The sequence below is a fragment of the Dioscorea cayenensis genome, chromosome 21 (assembly GCF_009730915.1).
Source record: "Dioscorea cayenensis subsp. rotundata cultivar TDr96_F1 chromosome 21, TDr96_F1_v2_PseudoChromosome.rev07_lg8_w22 25.fasta, whole genome shotgun sequence".
Classification (NCBI taxonomy): Eukaryota; Viridiplantae; Streptophyta; class Magnoliopsida; order Dioscoreales; family Dioscoreaceae; genus Dioscorea; species Dioscorea cayenensis.
This window is the reverse complement of record NC_052491.1, coordinates 1,881,441-1,897,116: the sequence shown is the minus strand read 5'-3', so window position 1 is coordinate 1,897,116 and position 15,676 is coordinate 1,881,441.

The window sequence follows — 15,676 nt, the reverse complement described above, 5'->3', positions numbered from 1 at the left end:
GTTCATTGATGAAAAGAATCCATTTATGTGGCGTTTGGTTCCCGAGTGGGTGGGAATGGAATTAATGGGAATGGAAGCATGCATTTAGATTCGGATTATCAGTGCTCAGGAATAGTGAATACACACACAAATCTTGATCGTCCGCACCCATCTCATAGGAATGGGGTGAATTCTAGCTCTTTGAATTGAGCCAATGGTCACCATTACCACACCCTGAAATCTGAGGAGTAATGGGCCGAATGGAGAGGATGACATGTATACACTCATCAATTTTGTACATAAATAATAATAATAATAATAACTATTCAATATCAATATTTAATTACTAATCATTACATTTATAATATCTAAATTATTTCAGAAACAAAAGTGATAGTTTTCATTGTTTCATTACTTATAATACATTAAATATTTATTTAAAATAACCTAATTAATATAATTAAAATTAAAAATAATTGTAGTGAATTATTTAATTAATATTTGGTAAAATATTTTACAAATTAAAAATTTGTCATATATATTTCAATATTATTTATTTACACTAAGGGCACAAAATAGAGTAGCATTACCACATTTTTCCTTTTTCCTTTTCTCACTCATATTGAATTTTATTTCAACCAAACACAAATTTCGTTCTCATTCATTTCATTCTCATTCCCATTACGTAATCCAAAGCACAAGTATGAATAAGAAACAAATAAAAAGCAGTATTTGGTTGGAAGTTGTGCCATTGGAGTTGAAAAGTAAATAAAAGAAATATGGAAAAATTACCTTAATACCCTTAATACTAATAAATAATTTTATATGTATAAAATAATGAGTATATTCCATGATAATTTTATTATTTTTAAAAATATTTAAATATCATTATTCGAGAATAATTATTATGATTAAATATTTAAATTGAATATCTCTTTCATTTTTATTAGCTTTTAATTATTTTAGTTAATTATTTCAAATTAAAGATTTTATTTAATTACTATCTCCACGAAGGGTAAAAGATGCCATTTTCACTTTTAATTCTAAAAATTAAATGTGTAAATTAATTATTTTATTTAATTAAATATCCATTAAGGATGTCATTTCAAATTATGGGAAAATTACTATTTATCCCTCATAATTTCAAAACTTCAAACAACTCTGAAAGTTTGAAAACCCCGTCAACCTTACGCATTATTGTTTCACTTTGTGCTCACTAGCATTCACTCGCCATTGTCAATGTTGTGAAATTCACTTCTATGTCCTTGATTGGTGACTCCTAATCACATCGCTCAAACCTGCACACTTTTTGCCATATTTTTGCATTTATTTTTCTCAAACAAAGTTTTGGAAGAAGACTCTATCTACCCTTTGATTGTTGGAGTTCCGCCGGTTGTCCAATAAGATGATAATTTCTTCTTTTCTCTCACATTGATCATCCTACGAGAGAGAGTAACAATTTATAAAAATGCGGGTTTTGTTATGGAGTTTTTGTGCTATTGCTAGATACAACAGGGATGGACGAGTGCTAGTGTTCACGGCACTGACTTCTTGGGAATCAGTGTTAGTGGAGATATGTGAGCGATGGGGTCTGGATGTTTCTTGTGTCAAGATGAAGTTTGTGACACTCAATGGACGATAAAAGCAGTTTGTCGATAGAAAAACAAGATTGACTTCAAGCGCATGTGTCCGTGTACTCTCTTTCAAATGTGCTTGATCGATCTAGTGGTTGGGGAGCAGGATGATATACCCATTGTCGTATCCCTCACGAAAATGATTTCTTCTCATTATAAAGTTCTTCTCCTTTTTGTTTTATGTTTACATAGTCATGAGGAGTTAATTATTGCTAATTATCCTAGTGTTAGCTTAAAATCATATGTTTTCCTTAAATAATCCAGGTTTTCACTTAAACTATATGTTTTCAGTATGAAACAAAGCAAAACCATAAGCTTTGCTTTGCTATTCATTTCCCATCCTAGTTTCCATTTAAAGTTGTCCAGTTTCCCTTTAACAATGTTCTTTTCTGTTTAAGTTTCTTTTTTTATGTTTAAAATACTATTTTAACGTTTAAATTATCTAGTTTACATTTAAACTTTTGTGTTTCCACTTAAAATACTAACGCTTTTTAGCAAACTGAAGTGCTCGAGGAATCGATTTTTTGCGAGTGTATCCTTTCCACATGGCGACCTTGACGATGTGTCAGTGCCTTCCTTCCTTGTCAGATCATTCCGAGGGTGTTGTTGTTGGATATCGGACGCGTTTATAAGCGTTGAAAAATTTCGGGACGCACTTCATAATTTGCTATCAAAGCAATTTTGACTTCAAATTCATATAGAATGAAAAAGCCTGGTGATTGTAGAAATGCGCTCGCCGTTGATTATCCATAGGCGTAGCCTGCATTGAAGGAATATAATAAGAATACTTTTCGATTAGACAATGCACCGACACACACTTGTGGTGGTGGAATTGAATCGATGTCGCATCCGAAAGTGTCCACAAAATGTAAACACATGAGTCATTCAGAAGCTCAAGGGCGAGCCCTTGGCCAGGCCATTGACATTCAAAAAGGACATGTTACGAGAACATGGTGTCCATATTCCACTACAAGCAAGCTTGCTTAGGTAAAGAGTATGCGGGTGATCCTTGATGAGCGGTGACATCTCTAGCTACAATTTCTTGCTTTAGTAACATGAATAAGGTGGTTGAACAAACTTGGGAAGCATCAGATTTTAGAAAAAGACCCGGTGAGACGCTTTTAATTGTGCGTTTTGCTTTTCCTTTCTGATGTGTCGTTGGATTAAGAGGGCTTCGCAGGGCTAGCCGCTTTCATTTTCGATAGTACCCACCTACTTGGAAGTATTGTGGTACTCTATTTGGGTGCCAAGCAGAGGAACAATGGTTTTACATTGCATTCGGGTATTGTCGTAACATGAGACTGGGTACCAATTGGACGTCAGTTTTTATTGCGGAGTTAGGTGATGCTTTATATATGATGAAGAAGACTATGAAGAGATAATTACATTTGTGTCTGATAGGTCCAAGGGCCTTGTGAACACCATTGCACAGGTTTTCCCTTCTTCCCCACATGTATCTGCATCTCTGACACTGAGGCCAATTTTATGCAAAAGCTAATGTTAAACTTGGAAAGGCATTGAAGGAAATCTTGGTCCATATACTATCGTAGTAGCATGTGAGCATTCACGGCTAAAGAATTCCATGATACCATGAATGAGCTGTAGGCGCATCACCCAGAGCCTATTGAGTGATTGATTCATCGATCGGATATATCACATTGGTCGAATTATATGTTCAAAGTTGAACATTGGGGCAAGATGTAAGGAAGCTATTTTCCTCATACTCGACAATGGCAAGCCTACGGATGAGCAATTGAGGAAGCTAGCGTTTGTGACCACATCCATCGCGAGAAGATAACAGGCGTCCTAGATGGAAGAGGATCGGTCATGGCGGCAGGTCCCATGAGATTCTGTTGTAGCCACGCCATGAATCTGGTCACAATTGTAGATCTTGTAATGAAAGCGTAGCCGAGTAGGCATTGTAAATAAACAAATATTTAAACAACAACAATCTTAGTTTACATATTAGCCATTGAGATTTTAAAGCGAGACTTTGATATTTAAGCAGAGAATTTGTTATTTAAATGGAGACTTTGTAAGTAGAGACACTAAAAGTTAAGTGGATAAGCTTAATTTTAAAGGTAAACTCCTGAAATTTAAACAAAAACAACTTTGAAAAGCTAAAAGGGTAACCCCGAAATTTAAAGCGATAGAATTAAAATTTAAAACAAAGAAGTTAAAGCATCTACAGACATGAGAAGCGAACACAAGTAAATTTACACTGAGAAACCTTGCCATGTCGATTGGAAAGAATGAATAGGTTTTAAATTTTAATGTCAAAGTTGTTTTACATATCTTTAAACAATATTAACTCTATCTCACTTCTTTAAACAATATTAACTCTATCTCACTTCTTTAAACAATATTAACTAGTCAATTTTACTTACAATGGTACTTGCTTTTTTAAATAGGTTTATGTATATGTCATGTCCTCATACTAGTAAAGTGTTAGCTCAAGCGTTGGTTGAATGTATGTTAGATTTGAATATTGACTAAAAAGTATCCTCTATTACGGTTGATAATTGATCCACTAATAATGCTATGATTGTTGAGGTTAAAAATAAGTTGGAAAAATCATTTGATGTTGTCTGAAAGTTGTTTCTTAGCAGTATCTTGTTGTTGTGTGCACATTCTAAATATAATTGTTAAACATGTGTTTGATGTTATTAAGGATGGGATTGACAAGATTAGAGATAGTGTTCTCCTATTGATGCACTCACACCTAAAAAGGGTTGAGAAATTCAAAGAAATGGTGAAACAGTTGAAGTTCTTGAATATCCTGAAGATCTAGACACCATAGGTAATGTATCATTTTAATTTATTTACAATATTTTTCCTACCGATTAATTTGTTAATTTATTTCTCGTGCATTTATCTCTCCAAAATTAATATAATATTTATTTTTTAGTTATAAATAAGAGTTTTAATAATTTTTATATTGTTACATTTTACTTTGAGTTTTGCTCACAAATTTTAAATTTATCTCTTCCTCACCAGTTTAGTAACATGGAGAAAGACAAGCAAATAGGTATTTATTAAAATAAAATCTAAATAAAATTTAAATTTTTATTAAATAAATTAGAGAGTTTATTTTAAAATTCTACCTTTGGCCTCTAATTAACTTAAGCCGGCCCTGATGGTGAGGAGTCAGAAGGCCTTCATATAGTCTAGGAATATATCAAGTCCCATTGAGATTATGGCATTTGAATCTATGTGAACAAGCCACATGCCACTGATGTGCTAGTGGATCTTGGACCATGTAAAATGCATTTTTGAGCCATACGTGGACAATTGAATGTTTGATCATTCCACTAGTTCTCTTAATTTTTATATTGTTATTTATCAATTATCGATTGTGTTTTCAAGTTATACATCAGATGGTTTGAATCCATGAGCATGTCTTTTCTTGTGAGAGATGCCGACAACACTATGTTTGTTGGGTTTCCTTAATTGCGTATGTTTGTTCTTTTTATGGCATTTGATGGTTTGAGGGTAGGGATTAAAGGGTGCAAGTATAGGGGTAGGGATTACGGAGTGCGGGTAGGGGTTTTGACATACCCTATCCATACCACACTGCCTTTGCTATCCCTAGCCACACATCATAGTAAATCAATTCTAGAATTGCTTTGCTTTTAGAATTAGATGTGTTGAACTTCAATTGGTGTTGCTTGCTCACAATGATAATGCAATGCTCATAAAAAGGAGTAGTGTTACCTTTGTGAGACCTTTAAGAGTAGATTTATTTTTGGTAAGAATCTTCATTTCTTGCTTTGGCATGTGTCCAAGTTTCACGATGCCATATCATTGTACATCTTTTATTTTTCGACTACTTGTGGCAATTGAAGCTTCTCCTTCTTGTGAAAGTTTCTCGCTTTAGTAATTATAAATTTGCAGCTATCTTGTCTTCCTTCATACATACAAGCGCTCCTTGAATTATATTCATCACCTTGTTTTTGGACTTCGATTTTACAACCAAGATCATCAAATTGTCAATAGAAAACAAGTTCTTAGTCAATCCCTCCACATGTCGGACTTTTTGAATAATCTGAGTTGTTCCATCATACATCTTTAGTTTGATAGTGCTAATACCAACAATCTTCAGAGGTTGATCATTGTGAGTATACAGAACCTCTAGAGATAGGTTTGTGATTGATAGAACCATTCTTTTTGGAAGTCATGAAAAATTGTCGGCCCCGAGTCTAAAAGCCAAACATTAGCAAACCTTTTTCCCACTGTGTTTGTTGCTACTTCACATACCATGGCATTGCCATCTTCTAAAGTCGTTTGCAAATATTTCCTTGAGAGCTGGAATCCTTTTTAGTTAGATTCCAACGAAATCTTTCTTTAAGTGACCTTTTTACCATAGTGATAGTAATTGAAAGTCTCCTTACTCTTGATTTTTGGCACCTGCCACGACTATAGCTACCACTAGGGCCATGTTACATTTGTCTTCCTCTCATCACCATCAAGGCCTCCGGCTTGTTGCCAAATTTGCCAACTCTCTCTATTCTTGCACCGACTCCCTTCCTCGGAATAGCGGTGCATATGGTTAAAGACTAGAATATCCATGGGGACATTGTTTGTTAAGTCGATGGCCAGGTTTATCATAAGAATCTAGTAGACTTTTGAATAAAACTTATGCTTGTTCACCTAACTCTATTTCATGTCCCAGTGATGTGAGTTGGGAAAATAGAGTATGTAGTGTGTTTAGGTGCTCCATCGCTGAAGTAGATTCCATCATACGCAAAGTGTAGAGTTTTCTTTTTAGGAAAATTTTGTTTTGGAGTAACTTGGCCTCATCTGACTTTGTAGAGATGATCCTAGATCTCCTTTGCCGCCTTCTTCTCTACTATTCTTGATAGAACTTCATCAGCAAGCACCAAATAAAGATTTATAATAGCATTATCGTTGATCTCATTCCACTTGTCATCTTTAACCTCAACTGGCTTTTTAGTAATAGGTAATATGAAATTATCCTTCCTCAGGATAGCCTTAATCTTTAGCTTCCATAGTGAGAAATTACTCCCATTGAATTTTTTTCAAACTCATACTTTTCTGCGCCATTGCATACATCATAAAAGCGCTTTAAGGAATGTAATGAGTTCCTACAAATTGTGAATAATAATCTAACTTATTTTCTCGATGTGGAGGATCCACAATAGTGGTAGTCACAAAGAATATAATTAGTAGAGATATATATACACCCTAAGTCTCGAGTCTCTGGTACCGATTGTTGTGAAATTATGGAATTGGGTAGAGCGATGTCACAAAAATGCTTGAAAATAATAACAACAAAGATGAGGGACCACAGATTTTTATGTGAAAAACCCCCAAAAACAAATTAGGGTAAAAACCACAAGCAACATAGAAGGAATTTCACTATAGTAAAAAAATAAGGATTACAATCTCTCTAATAATAAGGAGAACAACCCTCTCTCTTATTTTAGGAGAAAAACACCAGCTCTCTCTTATTTTTCTCTTCCACTCTTTCTCACTTTTTCTTCTTCCTCTTAATTGGTGCAATGAAAGCCTTCAAGCTATTACCCTTTTATAGGCAAGAGTGTGATGTGATTAAAGGTTAATTAACTCATCTAATCTCACCCACCAACCAAAATAGATGCTGTCATTTTTTGGGTAAATTTTTGAGGAGGTCACCGTGTTTTGGCCAATTTCCACTTTGGTCATTATTTTTCAATATGTATCAAAGAGGTCATCCGAATTCGATTTCATTTCACCGAGCGGTCACTCTTTGATTTTCGGCCAAATTTATCTGACATGGTAACCAGAGTAGCCACGCCACATTAAATAAATTATTTCCTCACACCCAGCTGGACATGACACGTTAGCGAAGTCCATATCATTTTAATTAACCCGACCCCACAATCCCAGTCAGTGCATAGTCACCATCTTCTTCACTTCCCCTCTTTCAAGTTCACGTTTTTCGGTGAGAGCTGGGGAAGAGAATCGAGTTAACGAGAATCGGTGGAGGTTTTCCCCAGTCGAGCAGGGAAAAGCGAAGCGAAAGATTGGAAAAGAACCTAGACCTTCATACCTAGGGCATCGTTAGATGGAATTGAAAGTTAGGACATGTGAGAGAGTTCACGGGGGAATGCTTGTAGAAGTGATTTTTTTGAGTGTTTTTCATGATTGTATAACCCATCCGGTCTTGAGGAGGAAGGTGGAAGAGAATGGCTAGTGATGTGTGCAGGTGAGATGATGTTATAAAAAGCAATCATAATGTGCAGTTTTGAGATTATGGTTTACAAATTATACATGTTGTAATTATACAGACAATCAAAATTCTTTTTTTCTGTGCAAATTTGAGATATGGTCATGGATTATACATTTTGTAATTATACATCAATCATAATTCTTTTCTGTGTAATTTGAGATATGGCTGCGGATTATACATTTTGTAATTATACATCAATCATAATTCTTTTTCTATGCAGTTTGAGATTATGGGCTGCCGGATTATACATGTTGTAATTATACATCAATCATAATTTTTGGGTGCGCTTTTGAGATTATGGTCTGCAGATTATACATGTTGTAATTATATATGTTGTGTGCATTGAAAAACCATGGATGAATTCTTCTGATTAATAGTCTTGAGTTGCTTTGCATATTGCGAGTTCATGGTCTCAATTCTATGCAGATTGATAGTCTTGAATTGTTGCACATTCATAGTCTTGAATTGCTGCGACTTTGCGATTCATAGTCTTGAATTGCTGCGCAGATTGATAGTCTTGACTTTCTCGCACATTCATAGTCTTGAATTCTGTCGAGATCCATAGTCTTCAAAATGAATTTAAATAAAAGTGCTAAAATATTGCAAGTTTATACAACTATAATACTATTACGAAGATAAAAATAAAAAGTACAATAACTCAACCATCATAATGGGGAAGATCACATAATAATTTGAACCCATTAATACAATAACATGGACAAAGTAGTTTCTTCCATTTAGAATGTTAGATTCACAAAGTTAACAAATGGTAACCTTCACAATTTTTAATCAATTGAGACAGGTAACAAATAGAAGAGAACACTGTTTTTTTTTTAAACCTAATTTAAAGCTGCCAGGTCCCCAGGTCCCCACTGTTGTGGTCCATACACAATTTTAAAACAAAAGAACATGAAGCACACTACAACATCACACACTTTGATAAAGCCATTATTATGGCTTCCCAGATGTACTACTCCCTGGTGGAAGCCAAATTTTTCTTTTTTTCCCTGCTTCACTTGCTTTTGTTTTCTATCTTCTAAATTTTTAGCATTCCTTCATTGTCGATCACTGGTAGCCTTGCAAGCACATGCTTCCTTGCCCCGACTCTTTGACAAGGGTTGAGTTTTTATCCTATTGTTGTTTGGTGAGTTTTTACGATTACTGTTTCATAGGGAAAAATATGTTTTCCATCAGAAAAGTTAAGTGTTTCATCTAAAGCATCAATGAAATATTCCAACAGATATACTTATGCTACTTGTGGAGCTGAATGACTCCCAGTTGTTGCATGATCCGGACATGGGTGGCGTGAGTAGGTGGCCTTGCAAGCACATGCTTCCTTGCTTGACTCTTTGACAGGGGTTGAGTTTTTGATCCTATTATTGTTTGGTGAGTTTTCTGATTCTGTTTCATAGGGAAAAATATGTTTTTCCATTAGAAAAGTTAAGTGTTTCATCTAAAGCATCAATGAAATATTCCAATAGATATACCTGTGCTACTTGTGCAGCTGAATGGCTCCCAGTTGTTGCATGATCTGGGATGTGGCTGACCTGAGTAGGTGGCCTTGCAGGCACATGCTTCCTTGCTTGGCTTTTGGAAAGGAGCTGATTTTTCCCTGCCATTATGATAACTTTTTTGAGGTTTGCTCTTCCATCTCCAGTTGTTGTTGTTGTGGGGATGGATTCATAGGTGTTCTTATTCTAATCTACCTGTGTTTCATCAAGAAAAAAAATAAATGTCTAAGAATAAAAAAATGTTCTGCATCACTAAAGTATTCCAACACCAAAACTTATGTTACTTGTGTAGCTGCTTGACTCCCAGTGTTGTAAGACTCTGCAGATCATGAGCTGTGCTATGGATGACCTGGGTAAGTGGTCTTGCAGGTATATGCTTCCTTGCTTGATTTTTGGTGATGAGTTGTTTTTTTCCTTCCATTGTCACAAGCTTTTCCAGCTTTGATCTTCCATCACCACTTGCAGTTGTGGGGATTGTTTCATGATTGATTTCACTCTCCTACAATTTCCACATAATCAATTTACCTCACAAATCTGCAAAATTTTTTTAGGATTAAAGATTTCAGCTATTACCTGTGTTAGTGGTGCATCCGCATGATTTCCACTTTACGGTGAGGTATATGGATATCATGTCTTTGGGTTGTGTATTTCCTAGGGAGGTTTTTGCATAGCAGGAGTAAATTAACAATTAATATAGCAACTAGATGAGATAGGTAATTGGTAATATACAAATGCCCTTCTCTATCAAAATAGTTGTTCTGTAGGAATGTCATTTGGTGCTACTGATGGTGCAGAATTCACAACAATGTTTGTGTGAGTACGTATATCTCTCATCTGCATTGAATTTCAGTAAAAAAATAAACAACTAAATAACATTCCATACAAACATACTACTACAATTTAAAAACCAAATACCTCTACGATAGTGAATAAAAATGGTCATGAAGCACTTCCTGATCAATTGTGTCCATGGGGTCCATATCTTGTCTCAGCATCCTGTTACAAACCAAACAATGTTATTATCATATACCACCAAAGAAAGGAAAACCATCAAGTTATAGAAGCTCATCATTATACTTCTTCATTTTGTTGTTCTCCAGTTGTCCTTTGTCTCTGTCAAAATAGGTGTCATGGAAGTAATTAATAAATTATAAACAAACAATATTTCTGAAATATGAACGTGTACTCACTTGCGAGCCATGGAATCTCTTATTGTGGCCAATAGTCCCACAAACACTGCACCTCTTGTTGTGCCCTTTCCCACTGACCTTCCCTCTTGTGTAGCCTTCTTGCTCATCAAGTGGATCCTTCTTCCTCATCAAGGGTTTCCTACCTCTATTTTTGTTTGCTGGTTCTGGGGGTATCATTGGACCTTGTGGACTCTTGGGCCAACAATTGGAGTCTTGGGTTGGGTTCAGTATATGGTTATAGGTAGCTAGGAAAGATATAACAGTGTAACACTCATCTATGTAATCTTCAGGATTTTTTTTGTTGTAATAAAGTGATGATATTGCATGGCCACATGGTATACTTGTCAATTGCCACTTTCTACAGCTGCAAGACATATCTTTAGTGTCAACAATAAATTGGCCATCAAAACAAACAACCTAGTACTTGTCACCACCTGACTAGGTTGTCTCCGGAGGACTCAACCGAGGCTGCTTTGGCTTTCTCTAACTTGTTAACAATCTTAAGACAATGCCTTGTGGTGCATTTTTTCATTGAGTCGCTTTTTCTTTGGATCCTAATCATGAGTTGTATCCTAATCATTCATTTAGAGTAACTATGCCTTTGGTCCTAGCTTCCAAGATCATATTGTTAAAGCATTTACATAAGTTATTAAGCAACATGTCACATTTAAATTTGGATTTGAAATTGTATGCCTCCTCATGAAATATTTTTTTCATGAAAGCTGTATGACCTCTCTCGGACTTATCCTTGAGTGCTTCCATTACCAAATTAAATGCGTAGAATATAACTACTCCTAGCACAAGCCCATAGCTGATCCTTCAGCCCTTTGCCTCTAAATCTTCTTCTAAAATGTGTATGTATATGCCTTATGCAAAACCTATGTTCACTATGAGGAAATACTTCCTCGATTACATTTAGAAAGCCCTATGGGGTAATCTTAGGTTTTGCAGTTCCAATAACCATCAAACAAACACAACAAAAGAAAGAAAAACACCAAAGAAAAACTTGATATTAAGGAAAAAAATTTAAGGATTGTTATGAAATGACACAAACAAACTTATATTGAAACTATACACTTACCTTCTGCCTGTCGCTCATGAATGCCCAGTGTTGTGAGTTGCATATCCAAGTCTTCAGCCAAAAGTTCTAGAAACCAGACCCAATTATGGTAATTCTCCTTCCTTACTCGCCTACTGCTTTGGATAGATGCAATCGTTTGCATCAATGCCAACAAATTTGTAAGGAGCTGACCACCATACATCCCCTTTAAGAAACAACCATCCACTGAAATTACCTATCGACAACCTGCTAGGAATCCTGCTCTGAGTGGGGATAAGCAAACATACATTGCTGAGAACACACCCTCATTACATTTAAATTTTATTGTTGACTGTGGGTGTGTCCTAAGCAATTCAAACCTGTAGTCATATAGCCTACTCATTTGGGTGTGTTTATCCCCATCAAGCATTCTAATTCCCAGCAGGATCAAAACAAGAAAAATAAATTCAATCAGTTATAAACACCATAATGCATTAGGTTTGCATGCAAATTAAAAGATCGACTTAAGATAACTTGATAAACAGGGCAAAAGCAAGTCATTATTATACCTTAGGGCAATACTTTTGGCCCTCCATGCTTTTTAATCTAGATATTTCAACCTCTTGATTTGTTACGACGACTGTATTATACCTCTAAGTTTTCCGAGATGGAGTCCGCTCTAAATGCTCCGGGATAATGCTCTGCTATCCAACGAGAATCTTGACATGTCCCGATATTATGGTCCGTGTGCATTCATGTTTAAGATATCCGACTTTTGATCTAAATAGTGTTCTTGTCCTTTAGCATTGAGAAGCCCATAGGTAAAATGGACAGCCCTTTTCTGCAATATGCCTACATCCGACCTTACTATTAGGGCCCGAGAATTCATCACAACCCTATTTTTACCCCATAATTTTTCACTTTCGCTTGCTTGAATTGTGAAAAACTCCTAAACTTCATCCCTATGTGGAAAATGAGGATCCTTCATATCCTGCTCCTCGAATTCGGGGATATCCGGCCTTGGTTGGATTTATCTCATCCTCATTAGTTGTAGAACATGACTGTAGATCATCAGATGCAGCATAGTCAGTGAGCACCTCCTCCTCATCAACACCTTCTTCTCTACCAGTTTCCTCCTCGGACGCTTCTTCGAGCTCTTCGTGCTCATCGGCACAATCTTCATTACTATCAACCCCACCATCATCCTCCTCACTATTCAAGCGTAGTCGAGTCATTAATATCACTCCCATTAGCTTCCTCATCTTCGAGATCTTCATCTACATGGTCCCGCACACCTTTATTAGCTCGTGATTTTCTTCTTGATTCATGTTCCCGCACATGTTCGAGTCTTTATTCAAATGATTAACTTGTTCCCGATTCATGTTCCCGCACATGTTCTTCGTGGATCTTCTTCAACTTGATCAATGTCTTTTGATCCATGTTCTTGCATGACTTTCATTCATTTCTTTCTTTCATCGAGTATTCTTCATCTAAATGACTAGATTGTTGTACTTGGACGTCCTGCACATCTTCATTGCCTTCCAAATCTTCAATAACTTCATGTAAATGTTCACATTGTTGTACTTGGACCTTATTCAATATCTTCACATAAATACTTGTATGCCTACTCTAGCCCACATTTCGAAGCCATTCTAATGACATCCGAATCACTTTTTATTTCGCTCACACCACCTGCCGCTTTCACAGAACCAAAAACTGCATCCCTCTATGTAAATGCTCAACTCACGGGCCATATGTTCAAGCTCTATTCTTGATAAAAAATCACCATCACAGAAGTCTACAACACTTGCCATCCTATACTCACTCCTATTTTTGAATGTCACCTATCCCGGAGAACATGTTTATTGAGAAATAGTCAGACAATTGGTAATCGGCAACATAAAAAGCAAAGTGTGTTATTCATCATATAATAATAACCCTAAAAATAATTTCCTCATCACTTGAAAGGGCTACACAACTATCAACTATCAATAAAAGACATCACTGATAATTTCCAATTCACAACCCATTAAGAATTAGGTCATTTGAAAAGTAGTGTTTAATCACAAGAGACAACACCCCACAAAAATCTTCTATGCCATGCTTCTTAAAAATGTTCACAAGTGTAAAAAAAACAACTATGGATGTAATCAATTCCACAAAAACCAAATTTAACATGTTTGTTGACAATCTTCTTAAAAAAGTTTGAACACCTTTCATAGATTTAAGACATTCCCACTAGCGCTTCATCTTGAGCAAATCAATGTACAAAACGAGGATGTAATGTGACTTACGGTATACTGGAGCTTAATCTTGTGCACCTCTTACCCGCCAAGCGTTCGCCATGATGTACGGAGATGGCTGCCACCTCCGTACCCTAACTCCAATCGTTGGCAAATACAGAATTTGGACTCCCTCCCTCTTCCTCTCCCCGTTTCCCAACAACTCCCCGGTGATCGGCTTCTCAGATGATCGACTGTAGGTTAGGGATTGTGGGGTCGGGTATAGGGCCCTCTCACAAGAGAAGGGAAAGCGGGGAAATAAGAAGATGGTGACTGTGCGCTGATTGGGATTGTGGGGGTCGGTTAATTAAAATGACATGGACTTACGACGTGTCATGTCCAGTCGGGTGTGAGGAAATAATTTATTTAATGTGGCGTGGCTACTCGGTACGCCCGTCGAATAAATTTGGCTGAAATCAAAGAGTGACCAGCTCGGTGAAATGAAATCGAATTTCGGATGACCTCTTTGATACAAATTGAAAAATAATGACTAAAGTGGAAATTGGCCCAAAACACGATGACCTCCTCAAAAAATTTACCCGCTCATTTTTTACATAATAAAACATCACATGCACGCAATCTACACCGTTTGCCACTTTAAAGCATTTACATCGATTTTCTGGCTGAGGTTGGACATAAACTGGAGGGATGTGGTCCTCATCGACCTAGGAAGTACCTTCCCTCGCTAGCGAGTTGGAAGCATATGAGCGAGAAAGCTTGAAGATCTAGGGGGATTAGAGTTGCGGAAGGGGCAGGAGAAGGATGAGAAGCCACCAGCTCCACCGCAAGCTTCACCATGACCGCCACTCAAGAACTTCATATTGGCGAACTTGAAACTTTAGTTTTCATATATATCTTTGTAAAGATATAGATACTTAAAAAAAAAAATTTGCATAGTTATCCTTTCTAATCATCAATTCGCTAATTGATTCAGCTATATATGTATATATATATATATAGTAATGTAGATATGTTGAAACATGACCCATCATTTATTTATTTTTAATTATTTTTTAGATGAACAGGATATACCTCAAATTTATTAAAGTGCATAAGACATGTATATGAACAATCATGTATGTTTGCACATCCAACTTGTTCTTTGCCCTTCTCAAAAGAAGAACCCATATAAAGTGGAAGTTAACCTCTCCAATTTAATAATGAATGATTGACAAATTTTATGAAATAAACAATCTTTCTTGATCACGTGATCCACCACCCTTTGTTAGCTCAAATAAGCCTTTGCTACGGAATGGTAGAATTTGCCAACCAAGTTGTGAATTATTTTATTTGTTTAATTTTGTTTTTGAGTGGTTATTAGGTATGCATCATCCCTAATAATTGTATCCTAATCCTTGTTCGGTCTTATACTTTGTATCGGTTTTCTTTTACTTTCTTTTATTTATCTGATTATGAGTTTGTTCTGATTTTCTTTTCAATAATAATTAGTGATTTACCTACTTTTCTTAAATAAAAATTTAAGATAACAATTAAAAAAGAAATTTGTATCTTACGATGTTGAAACAACAATAATTATCCACTAATCAATAATAATAAAATATATTAGAAAGATTAGCTAATTTTCAACATCACTAATAAAACAATTTTAAAGAAAAATATTTTATCCGTGGAAAAGAATCCTTCCGCAGCCAATCTCGACGTTGAAGAAGAAAATATGTATCCTTTGTTGTTGGTGCATAACCTAACGCACTAATCAATATTATATAATATTATATTATATTATATTATATTATATTATGCATTGAGATGATGATCAATAATGATCAATATTATATGTATATTAAATGG